We start from the raw sequence: 16,870 nt of genomic DNA, 5'->3' as shown, positions 1-16,870 counted from the left end.
AAGGAAGGATGGTCCAGAGGTTATGGCACTCATCTAAGACTTGAGGGGTCTGAGTTTAAATTCCGCCTCCACTGCAGACTTCCTTTGTGATCTTGAGCAAATCACTTAGGGCCAGATTTTTTAAAGGGATTTCAGTTCCTAATTCCCATTGAAACCAATGGGATTTATGTGGCCTAAATACCTTTTAAAAACCTGGGGTTAGTCTCCCTCTGCCTCTGTTTGCCACTTGTAATATGGAGGCAAGAGAAGGAACGTTGTAAGCAAGACACAAGAAGTGATTCTTCTGCCCTACTCCGCACTGATTAGGCCTCAGCTGGAGTCTTGTGTCCAATTCTGGGCACCACTTTTCAGGAAAGATGTGGCCCATTTGCAGAGACTCCAGATAAGAGCGACAAAAACGCGAGTGCCATGTCTCCGTGTGGCTCGCAGAAGCAGCAGCACATCCCCAATCCGGCTTCTATGCATAGGGAAAGCCAGGAGGCTCCACACGCTGCCTGTGTCCTAAGCACCGCCCCTGCGGCTCCCATTGCTGGGAACCACAGCCAATGGGAGCTCCAGGTGTGGCGCCTGCAGACAGGGCAGTTTGCCCACCCCTAGGCTAAGGGCACACAGTGTTCGCAGTTGCATGGCCCATGATGCTAACCCCCATCACTCCCTGGTTAAATCTTCAAACAAGCCCCTTCGTGCTTCCTTCCATTCTGCCCCCCACACTCGGGAGGAGCTCCCTGTAAACATCAGCAAAACGACCTCCTCATCCCAGGGACTGTTTGATTCTTTAATTATTGCCTGTCCAGCAGGCTTGCCATTTCCTTATGAACTTGCTGTTGCTCCTGGTTACCCTGGGGTCTACAACCGCCCGAACGCCAGGAGAACGTGCCTGGTGTGACTTTCAAGGTGGTGAACTTCACTACCACTGTCAGTCCGAATGGTGCCAGTCTGTCTGCCACCGTTCCCAGGGTCCTTCTCCTTGTTGTGTTTCTGCGACTGGTCATCTGAACCCCGTCCCCCCGCCTCCTAGACTGGCTCCCCATCATACCCCAGTTCTTCCTCATCTTTGGTGCTGACAGACCATGTGTGCAGTGACACTAGACCCCAGTATTCACACCCTACACACGACTGTAACAATCTTTGTGCAAAATACACATTGTGAGGTATCATTTGAAAACTGATAACTCTCTGACCATTCATATCCCTGTGTGATATATGTACGCGATGGTTGCTAAGAGTTATGGACATACACTGGAATGGGCACTAAAATGAGTTCAAACTCCATATGCCGGGGGAGTTGTTAAACAGATTGATCCTAAGTGAAGGACTGTGTGTTTAACTCAGTTTACATTCAAGCCGCACACAGACCCATCAAAGCTCACACTGAGAAGCGGGGGACAAGACAGCCTGGTGTCTACACCCAGCAGGAGAGAGAAGCTCTTCTGGGTTTTATTTTTCAGAAGGGTCCATTGCAAAGATTTACTGGTCTGAACTTCATGTGATAATCAACTGAATCAACTGATTGGATACAATAGTACTGTATTATACGAGAGTACAGGGTGAGGTTTTTCTGAAAACAAATGACCCCCTGGTGCTTAATATCATTGTGAAATGTCTGTACAAACACTATATGAGGAAATGTGGATACTTTATGATATGCTTTAAAGTCTGCAGCCAAACAGGGAGACACAGGTTCTCTTACAGACTGCGGGGGAGGGGGGCGCTAGGTACCTATCTCCTATACAAATTATGCCTGGTGGGATGAAAACAATGGAAGCCCCTTTTACACACGGGGGGACGGGAAGTCCCAGGCAGGAAGAACAGCCTGAAGCCATCCTGCCTCTTGAAACAAGCTCGTTGACCTTTGGGAGATATAAGCCAGGAGAGAAACTGTCTTTGGCCTCCATCACTAGAGAGACCCAAAGGAACAGAGCTCTTGCAAGCTGAGGAAGTTGTGTCCTTCAACCAAGGGGTGTAGGTGGGGGCTGAAGTTTCTGGAACTGAACATAGAGGAGACACCTGCTTAGACAAAGATCTTTCCCCTAGGCAGAGAAGGGAAGCCAGCCCATTGTGCCTCAGTGGAAGGTCCTGCCTGAGGGAAAGCAAGCAGAACTGAGTGCTTGTGGTTGCTACACACTAAAGACTACAAAAGATTCAGGTTGCTCCCAGTCCTAAGAGACCATTTACTTCTCTCAGATCAATTTGTACCTCAGACTTCACACCAAAGACAATGCTTGCGGCCAGCCCTGTCATGAACTAACTAAGGATGTATTAACTAGGCAGAAGCAATGAGAGTTATTTACCAGTTAAAGCAGGCAAAGCTAGACACAGATGAGTTACAGTCCATGGTTCCAACAGGTGGCAGAGCTGTAGTAATCTCTCAGCACTGACTGTCTTTTAGGACTAACGCAGGGTGAACCTGGGGCTCTCGGCTTCTGTTTCCTAGCTCCAGCCCTGTCACAGTCCAGCCAGCAAAAAGAGAGCACTGTTACAGTTATAAAGCCAAACGTACATATCGCCTTATTCCACGGGAAACAGACGTTTCAAATGAAATGAATGCATACAGCAGCTTAGACACATTCCATAGACTCTGAGCCAGTGGTCCCCGAACTGTGACGTGTGCCCCCCAGGGGGGAACAGAGGAACAGCCAGGGGGTTACCGGGGGTCTGGGCCAGCCCCCTGGGGGGTGCATAGGGAGTGCCACCCAGACCCACTCTCTTCCGCTCTAGCCTGGGGTCCAGTCCCAGCCACCTGGACACTGAAAGTCCAGTTACCCGCAGTAACCAGCCTCCGCCCCGGGGGGATGGTGGCCTGGAGGAGCACTGAAGGGCAGCTCCGGTGAGAGAGGTACCGGTAGCTCCCCCGTCCCGTCCCGAGCGTGGCTCCCCATCCCCCGTCCTGCCCCATCACACACCCCACGCGGCAGTGCTCAGTTGGGTGTGCCCCCACCTGCGGGTGTCTGGGTAACTGCCAGAGGTTTGGAGCCTGACATCGGCATCACAATGTCAAGGCCGGCTGTGGTTGGTGTGTTTGGGAGGGGTCCGCGGTCCCACAGTCCAGACTGAACCCCGGGGACTAAGTCACAGGTGGTCACGATTGTCTTTCCATGTTTCACGCCCTCCCACCCCTGCCCTCTCCCCGGGGGGGCTCTGCTCTACGACTCCTCTCCCCAGCCCTGTATCTCGCCAAGGAAGGAAGGAAGCAGCACGTGGAGTGGTCCCGTTCCTCACCCCCCAGCAGGGGCAGTGCCAGCCACAACACGGCCTGTGGGGACCCAGATGCCTCCTCATGCTGTTGTCCAAGGAGCAGCCTCCCCAGATGCTCTCGGCAGGGGACCGGCTCAGTGCAGCTCCCAGCCTGGCGATGCTCAAGCACTGCCTGGGAATAAAGGTAACAGGCCGGCATTTATATAAATTGCCTCACTGGCTGGGCTTTAACACACCAGAAATGGTGAGATTTGCTGCTCCTCACCCCCCAGGCCATGAGATAAGTGCAGTCAAATTCCTTTAAAATTCCCTGTTATCTCGGTCCCTCAATGGCCCCTCACACACCTGTCTTTGTTCCCCAGCCCCAAGTCTGCTGGGAATCAAGTGAGGGCCCTTGACAGCGCTCAATCAAGATCTGAATCGGACGGGAACATGCAGCTGCATTTCCTGACTTTTTACTGGACTCCTGGACCCTCTCATGCTGCTGCTGCAAATGTTCCTTCTCGCTCAGCGCTCAGCAGCAGAATGCTCCTTGCCCTTTGGCTGTGTGACATCCAGACGTCTAGTCCTGCTGCTCTGAAAGAAACCGTCTTCACAGCCCTAATCCTGGCAGATATTGATTAAAATCTTGCCGTGCTCCTCTAAGTGTATTTGTGATTGGACGTGCTGCTTGCTAGGGGGGATTTTCAGATACATGAACTGCATGAAACAGAGGGAAAGACAAAGAGAAGCATCAACATGTCTAAGAACTTGAACAATATTTGAAGACCATATATTGGTGTCTACCTACCTCCTGCTGCCAGGAGACGCAACTGGTATTTTAATGAGACACATACCCCACCTGTGCCTGAGCTGAGAGTCAGCCCCCTGAGGAGTTTAAGAATTGGCCTGTTAAATCCAGGCTTCTGAGTTCAATCCTTGAGGAGACTATCAAGGGAACTAGGGTAAAATTCTGTTTGGGGATGGGTCCTGCCTTGAGCAAGGGGTTAAACTAGATACCTCCAGATGTCGTTTCAAACCCTGCGTGCACACATGTGCATTTTAATTTTTCACATTGACAAGGTAAAGAATTGTAGAAATCTAGTACCAAAATAGCCACCTTACTAGGAAAGAGGGCTTCCAGATGAGTGTGACTTTATGCTTCCCTTTCCATATGGAAATTTTGATTCCTATCTTTGGTGTTTTTTTGTCTCATGGAGAAATGCAACAACTTTGTTACTGGCGACCTTGTTCATAATCACAGATGGGCAAATCTGAAAAAAACTAGGAGCTGTAATAAAAAGCAGCCAAAGAAGACCAGTTTGTGCAGAAGATGCATATCTCAGGGAAATGACTGAATATTCATGCAAATATATTGTTCACCATGTTTTTATTTGCAAGATTTTAACCCCAAATGATCTCAAAGTATTAAAGTGCTTGAATGAAAAGTCCACCAGCTATTCCAGTTTATAGCAGCTCAGGATCTGGCTCCATAACTTTACCTTTAAAGAGATTTCAGGTAGGAGCCCACGTAGAGAGGTGGTTGGGTGGGTCTGGCTGTATTTTGCATTGGCTGAGTTGGCCAGTGGACTGGTCATGGCATTTTGTTATGGATGTTGTTTCATTAATGATCTGGAGGATGGCGTGGACTGCACCCTCAGCAAGTTTGCAGATGACACTAAACTGGGAGGAGTGGTAGATACATTGGAGGGTAGGGATAGGATACAGCGGAACCTAGACGAATTAGAGGATTGAGCCAAAAGAAACCTGATGAGGTTCAACAAGGACAAGTGCAGAGTCCTGCACTTAAGACGGAAGAATCCCATGCACTGCTACAGACTTGGGACCGAATGGCTGGGCAGCAGTTCTGCAGAAAAGGACCTAGTGGTTACAGTGGACGAGAAGCTGGAGATGAGTCAGCAGTGTGCCCTTGTTGCCAAGAAGACTAATGGCATTTTGGGCTGTATAAGTAGGAGCATTGCCAGCAGATCGAGGGATGTGATCATTCCCCTCTATTCAGCACTGGTGAGGCCTCATCTGGAGTACTGTGTCCAGTTTTGGGCCCCACACTACAAGAAGGATGTGGAAAAATTGGAAAGAGTCCAGCGGAGGGCAACAAAAATGATCAGGGGGCTGGAGCACATGACTTATGAGGAGAGGCTGAGGGAACTGGGATTGTTTAGTCTGCAGAAGAGAAGAATGAGGGGGGATTTGATAGCTGCTTTCAACTGCCTGAAGGGGGGTTCCAAAGTGCATGGAGCTAGGCCGTTCTCAGTGGTAGCAGATGACAGAACAAGGAGTAATGGTCTCAAGTTGCAGTGGGGGAGGTTTAGGATGGATATTAGGAAACACTATTTCACTAGGAGGATGGTGAAGCACTGGACTGGGTTCCCTAGGGAGGTGGTGGAATCTCCACCCTTAGAGGTTTTTAAGGTCAGGCTTGACAAAGCCGTGGCTGGGATGATTTAGTTGGGAATTGGTGCTGCTTTGAGCAGGGGGTTGGACTAGATACCTCCTGAGGTCCCTTCCAACCCTGATAGTCTAGGATTCTACTAATCAATTAAAGGCAGGTAAAGCTGTCACAAACATCTTGGGATTTTAGACCCTGCTTTCAATTTCCTGATTTCAGTGCATTCAAAATCTCATACTGAATAGTTCAGTAAAAGAGGACGTGTTTTTTCCTTTGTGAGTTCATGTACATTTATAATTCGGTGTGAACTTTACTGATCTCTTTGCCTTGAAGATCACCTGCTTTAGGGAGTGCAGAAGGTTCAAATACACTGAGTGTTACCTTGCCTTGCTTCTCACTCTGCTAGCTGGAAAGATGATAAAATCTGATATTAACAAATAGCCTGGCCCAAAGAGCGCTGAAAGAAATGGAAAAAACTTCCCTTGGCGTCAATCTGTTTTGGATCAGACTCTCCGACAGTGAGTGGGAACGCTACATTCCTAGGAGATAGATGAAAATTCCCCTCCTCCCACAAAAACAAACAAATCCCCTTTGCATTGAACTTTTCCATGGAAATATCAGCATTTTTACAACAAATAAAATAAATTAATAATCAATACAAATATTGTTATTCGGGAGTCCTAGCAATGTAGGGTGGAAGGGACCTCATGGAGTCAAGTCAGGCTCCCCATGCTGGGACAAGACCAAGTAACACCAAGAAAACATCCCGATGGGTGTTTCTCTGACCTGTTTTCAAACACCTTCAGCGCTGAGCAGTCCACATGCTGACCTGTCCAGCTGAAGTTCCTCAGGCTTCCATTCTCCTATATAGGCCAGTCTTGTTGGTTCGAGTATATCTCCCAGTTGCTCCATTTGAAAACCAAAATACTTCAGATTTCAGCCAAAATAGACCAGCCCCAAAATAGTTTGGATTTGGGGTTTTATTCATAAAAGCTCAACACTTTCCAAGGGGATAGGTGGGAATTTTGACCAGCTCGACATAAAAAGCCTCTCTTAACAGGGAGGGTAATTAACTCTTGGGATGATTTACCAAGGGTTGTGGTGGATACTCAGTTTACGGACGATTTTTAATTCAAGATTGGATGATTTTTTAAAAGACATGCTCTAATTTACAATGAAAACTACACCTCCCACCTGACTGTCATTTCCATCTTATATGGGACCCTGATCTTTACATATTTATGACCCTCCTCTTGCAGCTCACTGGACTGGGAGAAAATGGTGGCCGTGTCCTTGTGATCCCCCTGTTGAACCCCCTGATCTACAGCTTGAGGAACAAGGTGGTGAAGGACACCCTGAGGAGTACAATACACCAGAAAATTGTACCTCGCTGTATGTAAATATGGGGACTGGTTTTTCTGATCAGTACTGGAGTGCAGATATGAGCTAGTTCTCGCTCATTAAGTCATTGTGCAGAAATTTCTGCATATCATCATATGATTTACAGGAGAAAACAATATGGAAATGGAACTTGAGCCCGATAACGAAGGAAGGCGCCATGTTTCTTGAAAAACAGTGTCCAGTAACTGTGTTACAGCTTCTCCTTTATGCACTGATATGTGATTTCTGCAATATAGACACCTCCCCCTGCTTGTTCCACTACCTTCTGAACTACGTTGGTTAACTTAGCAGATGATATAAAGAGGAGATGCTCAGACTGTAATTATTTCCATTTTCCAGCATTATTATCTCAGTTCCCACAGACCCCACCTGAAAACCCTGTACAATTAAATAAAGGGAGGTGCACATGGAGAGGTGTTTTTATAGCTAGATAGTCAGACAGATGGTTCTGTTCGGGGACAGACAGGTAGACACTAGACAGACGGATGTTTTGCTATGGGCCTAGATAGACAGAGACATGGTTATGTCTGGGGTTAGATAGACAGAAACACGTCATTAGACACACACAGGAGAAAGGAAGGATGCCAGAGGTTATCGTACTCGCCTAAGACTTGAGGGGTCTGAGTTTAAATTCCCCCTCCACTGCAGACTTCCTTTGTGATCTTGAGCAAATCACTTTGGGCCAGATTTTTTAAAGGGATTTCAGTTCCTAAATCCCATTGAAATCCATGGGACTTATGTGGCCTAAATACCTTTAAAACACCTGGGTTTAGTCTCCCTTTGTCTCTGTTTGCCACTTGTAATATGGAGGCAAGAGAAGGAGTGTTGTAAGCAAGACACAAGAAGTGATTCTTCTGCTCTACTCCACGCTGATTAGGCCTCAACTGGAGTCTTGTATCCGGTTCTGGGCAGCACTTTTCAGGAAAGATGTGACCCAATTGCAGAGAGTCCAGATAAGAGCGACAAAAACGTGAGTACCATGTCTCTGTGTGGCTTGCAGAAGCAGCAACGCATCCCCAATCTGGCTTCTGTGCATAGGGAAAGCCAGGAGGCGCCACACACTGCCCATGCCCCAAGCACCACCCCTGCAACTCCCATTGGCTGGGAACTACAGCGAATGGGAGCTTCAGGGGCGGTGCCTGCAGACAGGGCGGTTTGCCCACCCCTGGTTTAAGGCCATACATTGTTCATAGTTACATGGCCCATGATGCTAACCACCATCACTCCCTTGTTAAATCTTCAAACAAGCCCCTTCATGTTCCTCCCATTCTGCCCCCCACACTCGGGAGGAGCTCCCTATAAACATCAGCAAAACGACCTCCTCATCCCAGGGACTGTTTCACTCTTTAATTATTCCCTGTCCAGCAGGCTTGCCATCTCCTTATGAACTTGCTGCCACAATGTACCAGTTCTGTGGGATGCTTTGCTGGATGCAGGTTGTGATCCCACAGTGTTCATTGTGCAAGTGAAATGAATTATATTACAGAAATAGAATGAATTAAAGAATGCTGGATGTGCCTTTAAGTAGAAATGAAAAGAATGCGGCGATCCAGGTGTCAGGAAAGCAGACATTAAGGTAGAACAATTGCTCCATATTGGTGACATATTAGCCTTAGATCAATAAAAGTTAGTAAGGAAGTAGGATATGCATTTTGCTCTCTTTGTCCCTTTGTTTAGTTTTCACCTTTTTATCTGTATAAAGAAGAATGTTTGGGTCTTGTATGGGGGCTCACATTCTCTGGGTGTTATTAGCAGAGAGCTGTGCTAATAAACAGAGTGGTCTGACAACCTGAGAGTCCTGAGTCTAACCTTGCCATCACCTTCCGCAACTTTTGTGAGTCAGGCCTGGCCTGCTTGATAATACTTGCAAGTGAAGCTGCACCAAAGCCATGACCACTGTCTTTTCACTTAGGGTGACCTCTTCACACACCTCAATGCTCTCAAGTGGGATATCCCTATGGCATTCAGGCCTCAGATCAGGAACAGGGGCTGTCTTACAATCCTCTGCACAGAGTAGCATCTTGACAACGGCTTCACTGTTGTGATGCACTTTTAAGCTGTTTATATACACAGTCCGAGGTGCGTCCCTGCTGCGGGGCCTGTGTACATTTCAGGTAACAGCGTGACCCCGCCCTACCTACCACCTCAGAAGGACCCTCCCATCAGTTTTGCAAGTGGTACTTTTCCACAAGGAATAACACCAGCTGCAGATCCCCTGTATCAAACGATCGCTCCCATGGAGAGCGGAACCCCCTTTATCCCATCGAATTGGGACCAGGGCCAGATTGGTTAACCAAAACGTCGGATAATCGGATGAATGGGAACGTGCCAGGCTGCAGCGCCATCTAGGGACCATAGGAGAGATTGCCCACTTCTGGACCTGTGTGCGCTGGTTGTTGGGTTAATACCGAGAACCGGATATTGGGGGGTCAGATAAACAGGGTTCTACTGTACTGTGATCATCCCATTCTTTCCGAGCTGCTTGGCTTCTAGTGAGGCTTTGCATCACTATTCCAATCATGGATTTAGGGAAACCTAATTTAGGCTCCTCCCTGTGAAAGGGGAAGGAAAAGTGAAGTGCTTCAGTAAGATCAACCTGACCAGAATGAAATGGTTCCATTTTTTTGTTTCAAAAGGACATTTGGCTTGAGAAGTTTATTTTATTTTGGATGAGATTGTGCCTTTCATGGTTTGTGCCACACAAGCAGAGAAGTTAGAGAAAATATAAAATTCTCTTGCTGGACGTTCGCAAAGTCTCGCTAATTTGTTTCTTAGGAGCCAGAACAACAACACGTAAGAACCCAAAAATCAGAGGGAGAGAACGTAGGCTACTGCCTATAACAGAGAGGCACAACTCACTGGGGACCTGCTGACTGGCTGCTGCTACGCCCGGATTGTGTGCTGCCCAACCGAGCTCCCCAGCATGCAAGCACACCCGGGAACCCTGCCCAACATTTAAAGTTACAGTATTCAATTTTAATACAACCAGTAATGCACCAGAGCATCAACATTTTCTGTTTAACAAAGTCTCTCCTTTTTTGGAACCCTTGTTTCTAAACATGCCATGCAGGATTTGAATCAAATTTCAGCAACTAATTATCATGTGGATGGAATCATCATTAATGTGTATTCTGTTTAGTTATGTTGTTGGCTTCTTTAGGAAATTTGGGGAAACAGGAGCACTGGAAAAGCCTCCCCCCACAAACACACATACACGCCACACATTTGCTGCCCACTGGTGCTGCCTGAGCAGTAGCCTTGTGACATCAGAGAGAACCCACCACTCAGCACTCCCTCCTTCCGCTTCATTTTCATACTTGGGGAGAATGACTAGCATCCTGGCTGACATGGCAACAGCTACCTTTGACAGCTGGTTGCCTCCTTGTAACTAGATCATCATCACAGACAGGAAGTTTGTAATGAAACAGAACCAGAGCTGGAGAACCAGGACAGCCCCTGCTGTGCTCAGTGGGGTTTGTGCTGCGGTACGGTGCTGTGTTCCTTCGCAAAGGGCAGGTGTTTGCTACTGTCCTCAGTAAGGCCTAGGTGAAAACAAGATGCAAAATTCCAGCTCTTTTTCTTGGATATTGTTTCTCTGCTTCTTGCACATTCAGGGTTACAGCTGAGAACTTTCACTGACCCTGAAGTTGCATAAAATGAGTATTGTTTTAATGCAGTTTAATTTAATGACTTTCAATACTCTGATCAGCACAGCACTGAGTGGTGAAACAGGGATTTTCACCAAGCTAACAATGGCAATAAAATATAGACTGAACCAACGCATGAGTAAGAGCTTCGTTGTTTAAACAGCTTGTAGAGGTGCGGACTCACCTCCACGGCACCTCCTGCTGGTGACTTCTGGGAATTAGCTCATTCAAGCTCTGGAGCGCCATCTGCAGGCCAGTGATCCACCTGTCCTCTGGCCCCCGTGCCCCTCCCTGGACCCGGTGCCCCTTTAGCTGGGGTGCTGCCCCCTGGCAGTAACCCCTCAGTCTCAGGATCTCCTCTCCTTGGGGAACCTCCAACCCACTATTCCCACCTCACATCAGTATCAGGCTACTGCCAGTCATCGTCAAGCCCTGCGCCCTGGGACAGGCTGCAGGATAAGCCACTCATCACCGGCAAGGAGGGTCTGGACCTGCTGCCTTGGCCTACCCCTGGGCTGCTCTCTTCAACTCCCAGGACCTCTTGGTTTTGTGCTAGGCCACAACCTGGGGCTTTCCAGGCTGGAGCTCCCCAGCTCCTCTGCCTGTCTCCAGCCCTGCTCCACTCAGGTACCCTGTCTCTAGCTCCCTGCAGCCAGGCCCTTCTCCCTCGACCGACAGAGAGAGACTGATCCTTCCGGCTTCCCTGGCCTTCTTATAAGGCTCTGTCGCTCAGTTTGAGGCATGGCCCCAGCTGCAGCTACTTCCCCCAGTCAGCCAGGGTTTTACTTTGCCCAGCCCAGCCCTCTGCAGGGCTTTTCCAACCCCTTCCAGGCTGGAGCGGGGGGGCCACCCCCTTACACAGCACAGAGATAAAAGATTTTCTTTCTATTAAAAAAACCCAAAGGAAATTAACATACAAAAACCCTTCATTTAATGTTACTCACGTTTGCTTTCATCAATAAAATCATTAGGAAATAAAAAGTCAAGGCTTTTAAACAGGATGAAAAGGTTACAAAGTGAAGCATTCTCAGGTTAGCAAATGTCCAAAGAAGTGTTGCCCTGGCACCCTCAATTCAGTCCTCTTGTGCATTTGCAGGATGATGCAGACTTTAATGACATGATCCCATAGTATTTTTTTCCCACAGGACCCCTGCCTTATTCAGCGCACAGGGGTTTATGCTCTGGGGCTGTGTATTGAAGGAGTCTGTTGCCTTTAGGATCCCTGCCTCATTTCTTGCAGAGTTAACGTTGCACAGGCAATGCTTATTCTGGTATTTCCTAACTTGAGAGTGCTTCACTTTGCAGCCTTTTAGTCCTCTGTGCATTTCCTAATGTTTATAGCTTGCTTTACTGAGGAGAACAGTCTCCATAACAAAGGGCTTGGTTATTTGTGTGTGTGTGATGTCTCCATTATTTATCGGGTCAGTGTCACTAGTGTGCGCTTTACAAGACAGAGAAAGTAAGGACACTCCCTGATACAAAGCCCCTATGATCTAAGGAAGACTGATACATACAAAGAAAGCAGGAGATGTAAGAACTAGGACGTTCTTTCTTTCTTTTGATGAATAGTAATTTGTTTATTATGAATTATTATTATGATTAAAGAAAGGGTGGTGGGTTGGGGAACTTGTGTGGTGAGGATGTTCTATGCAGAAGTTTCCATTGTTTGGCACATGCAGCTGATCTGAAGTGCCACGCAGTGCTAGGTTTTGGGTAGCAAGCCCCCTCACAATGGCAAAGAGCCTTTTCAGAACTCTGATGCAATCTTCTCTTGATGCTCATCATCTCTGGTGGCCTTTAACCTTAGGCTCATCTCAAGCTCTTTCCACCTCTGGAATGCTCTCTGCTGATTTGCTGCCTTCTCGTGGCATGCCACATTTCTAGCCAGATTTGTCCAGTCCTTTGTTCCTGTAGAACTAAGTGTGGCTGGAACATTAGACTGGAAGAGTTTGCAACAAAAACAGTATGCAGCATTCTGGGGTTTTGAGTACTGTGGCAGGGCTCTGACCTTGCTCCCGTGGGTCCTGCGCTTCTAGGCGGTTTATGCCAGCCTCAGTGGCTCACTGTGACCCTCCACGTAGCCCTTCTCTCTCTAGGGCCAGAGTTACAGTCTACTGAGCCCTTTTCATCATAGGCTGCAAGGAGGTTGGTGAGAGAACTCCCACAGTCTCTGTTCAGCCTCCGGTCCTGACAGGGACCTGACTTCCCCTTCCAGGAGCTGTTCCTGTAGTAGTGGGTTGGGGGGAACCCGGGCCCGCCCTCTACTCTGGGTTCCTGCCCAGGGACCCTAATGGTAGCAATTGTTGGCAGCCAACCTTTCACTGCCACAGTTGCTACATTTCCCTGGGCCACTTCCCCAGAGCTCTCCTGCTTCTCCCTTCTTCACCCTTACCTTAGGGCTCCTTTAACGATGGTTTGAGGGTGTCTTCAGTAACGAGCCCTTCAGCTGCACTTCCTCTCCTCTGGCTCCCTGGCTCTCCTCTGCCTGACTGGAGTGAGCCCTTTTTATAGTATCAGCAGGGCCTTAATTAGAGTCAGGTGGTCACATTAGCTTAATGGCCTCACCTGACTCGTTACAGGTTAATTAGAGACAGGTGTTCTCATTAGCCTGGAGCAGCCCCTGCTCTGGTCAGTCAGGGAACAGAAAACTGTTAATCCAGTGGCCAGTATATCTGCCTTCTGCTATTCTGCTGTACCCAACTGCCCTGGGTCTATCACAGTACATAAGCCATGGCCTCTCCGCTTTGTCACCATTGGGGATTTCACACCAGGAATGTGTTGGATGGAAACTTCTATTTTCATTGTCTTTGGGGAACATGAAGTTTTTCACTTGCTGTGGCCCAGGCAGTACAAGGAAGTCCCTCAGGCTATTGCTCAAGTGGGTCCACAGTCCTGGATCATCTAGATTTAAGGAACTAAACTCAGCAGCAGCTGTATCTTGTGCCTCCACCACACTCTTCTCTGATCTACACTTTTCTTCAGGAATGTGCATGGTTACATCCATTTGAGATGGAGATATGGATGCTGCAGTAGCTGCCAGGTCTCCTGCACTCTGACTACCTGGAAGATCAGGCATCTCCTCACCACTCACATCCTCGCTGGGGCCGGAAGGCTCAACGTGAACATTTGTGTCTCTGTATCTCAGGAGAGCTCCTTCCTGCTTAGACAGAAAAGCTTCCTTTGCTTTCTTTCCTTTTCTGAATGCTGCCTCAGAGGGGCGTTTTCTTCTTTCACTCATGACTGCTGTTCTGTGCCAGAGTCCCACATTTCTTCTTCCCCAAAAGGGCCTGCTCTTACGACTGGTTTTCATGACTGTACGCAGGGAGATCCACTAATTCTGGTCCCAACAATGCGTAAATACAGGGAAAAGCAACTTTCAACCAAGGTGGTAGGTCAACAGGGCAGTCATAGTCCCGGTCCAGAGGTAACAAGTCCACATTTCTTTCTAAGGTATCCATGTAATCTTGGTATTTATCAGGAACGCCACCATTAATCAAACCCTAACCCCTCCCCTTTACCCTCCCAAACCCTACCAGTTGACCTCTTAGTCCCTCCCACCTGTCACCGAAAGTCCCGCCCCATGGTGGGTTTTAACTCCGGGGTCAAGGTGGCCACATGACTGGAAGCAAGGTTTGTCATGTGACCCCTCTAAGAACTCCTCCCACCACTCTCTACCAATCAGGATGGGTTTCATCCCAGAAGGACCACCCTGAGAGGAGATTTGACCAGTCAGGGTGAGTTCCGAGGTGGGGTGACCCATCCAGAAGTGGGTCATGTGACCCCTCTAAGAACTCCTCCGACCGCCATCTACCAATTAGGATGGATTTGACCCAATAGGACTGCCCTAAGAGGAGATTTTGACCAATCAGGGAGAATTCGGGGCAGGGTGACCCGTCCGGAAGTGGGCCGTATGACCCCACTAAGAACTCCTCCCAAGGCCCTCTGCCAATCAGAGTGCAGCACCATTACCCCATAAGTCCCAGCACCGGACAGATGAGGCCATCTCTTACCAAGGACACATGGTTTAGAAATTGTGGAAAGGCTGCTGAGAGGAAACCTGGACTCCTTCACCACCCCCGTGAGAACTTCAGTCTCTGTCTTAGCCCCGAGGGTCTTTGACCATCCACGGAGAAAGCGCTACATCAGCGACAGTGCCGAGGAGGAGGAGGGAGCGACTGAGGGGAGCCCTTCAGCACAGCCATTGATGGATAAACCGGAACCAGAACCCCAAACCCAACTGCTTGTGAGACTCCCCAATGAGCATGGTGGCCTCTCTTTGTCCACCCCCTTAGAGGTGGAATGCGATTGAGGCTCAGGGGTGTCACCGGTGGAGAAGGTGAACAGAAAAGACGTCACACAGGTAAATGAATGATTAAGAAGCAATCGCTTCTTAATGGGTAAGGAACCGGGGGTTGTGTAAATCTAAAAACAAGCAGTGGGGTGCTTACACTGTTTCTGTTCTGAAAATCAACAGCTCAGTGATGCCTTCCTACATGGCCTGGAAACCCTGGACAGCGTTGCATGAAGCAGGGAAGATAACCGGGCCCACCTTGGTTTTGCTCAACGCCGATACAAATTGTTGAAGAGGACTCTGAGGATGATGGCCATGAGGTGTTTCGGAGGAGGCTTGGCATAGAACTAACTGGGCCAGTGCCACGTCGTGAGCGTAAAAAAGTCACGCGGACTATTGTATGTATTGCTGTTTATGCTGCCCTTAAGCACTGCCTGAGGGAAAAGCTTTGTAAAGAATGCGAGGGCCGTTTCATAGATTTGCCAGGCCAACGGCCCATGACTGGGTGACTTGGACTTTAGTGGATATAAACCACAAGCTCTGGGGCCTATGTGCTGAGCTGGGTTTGGAAAGATGATGAAACACCGTTATTGCCAGAGGTTCTGCTGTGCAATGTCTGTGCCTAAGCCAAGAACATTCAGCGCAAGGGGGGACCTTGATCAATGCTGTGCAATTGAGTGGAGCCGCTGACTGTGTTTTAAAGAAAATAACCTGCTTACAGCTGGAGTGGAAAAATTGCAGGCACCTTCTGGTTCATTTTCTTTAAAACACAGTCAGGGTCTCCACTCACTTGCACAGCATTTCTCCAGTTATGGCAATCATGTGAACAAGGACGTGTGTATCACGAATTGTGGGGTTTTTGCTATAAAACCTGTTGAAAAATCTCTATTCAGGGGGACGCCAGTTCTCTCCCCTCCTCCCCCCGCATGCTCGTAATAAAGGGGCCTCGGGCAATTCTGATCCAAATACAACGCGGGGGCGTTTTTCCACGACACGGCGTGATATTGGCCATCTAGTCCGCACAAAAAGTTACAGATCCCTGCTTAAGGAAAAGACTATTTGTAAGAAATCTAAAAGGAGTCAGCTAGAGAAAGGTGAGGGGACAAACACACGATAGAAAACTTGGTAGCTGTAAATTTAAAAAACAAACCCTATTGAAAAGGGCTTTGTGACTATCTGGTTTTCTGTTCGAAGGCCTTTGGCCCTTAAGTGAGCTAAAAGTTTTAATGAAGCATCTTGGCTTGGTTTCAAGGAGCTGTATGTCTTTTAAATCAAAAATCAATTGTGTGTGAGAACCTAGCGCTTGGGGGTTTTGTGTGTAAAAGTGACCCATTTACAGCAAAAAGCTGAAATGTATGTTGTGGGTGGCTGGGGGGGGGAATCCTAAGAAATGTGCTTACAGTAAAACAAACAGGCTGTTCAGATCTGTGTTTGAGTACAATAGAGTTGACTTATCCTGTTGAACTGAGTGGGTTTAACCCCCATCCCCCCTCACTGAATAGCCAGGGTGACTGCGATTACTTACCCTTGGTGCCATAGGGTTAAATTTGATGTGGGTGGGTGGTTGTGGATGGTGAGTTCTGATTAATATGAAATGAAATAAAACCTCAGGAATTCACAGATGCTATTGGACAGTTTCAATATGACCCCAGGAGTTGGTGGAACACTATTGGACAGATTAAATATGGCCCTGGAGTTGGTCGAATGCTCTGGGTCATTCTTTCTAGAAAACACCCCCACCCCAAACTTTAAGCATGAAAGAAACGTGTTTAAAAAAAAACTCAAGCCCCAAGACATTCATTGATCTCTGCAAAGGGCCCCCTGCTTGGAAATGGGGACTGTTCAATACTCTAAGAAGGCCCCACAGAAACATTTATTTTAACTTACAGAAAAAAAAGAAAAAAGAAAAAAAAAGCCCTGTTGTGCAGACAGCTTGGTTCCCCCACC

The sequence above is a fragment of the Mauremys mutica genome, chromosome 12 (genome assembly GCF_020497125.1).
Source record: "Mauremys mutica isolate MM-2020 ecotype Southern chromosome 12, ASM2049712v1, whole genome shotgun sequence".
Classification (NCBI taxonomy): Eukaryota; Metazoa; Chordata; order Testudines; family Geoemydidae; genus Mauremys; species Mauremys mutica.
The sequence above is the reverse complement of the archived record's forward strand: the minus strand, read 5'-3'. Positions refer to the sequence as shown.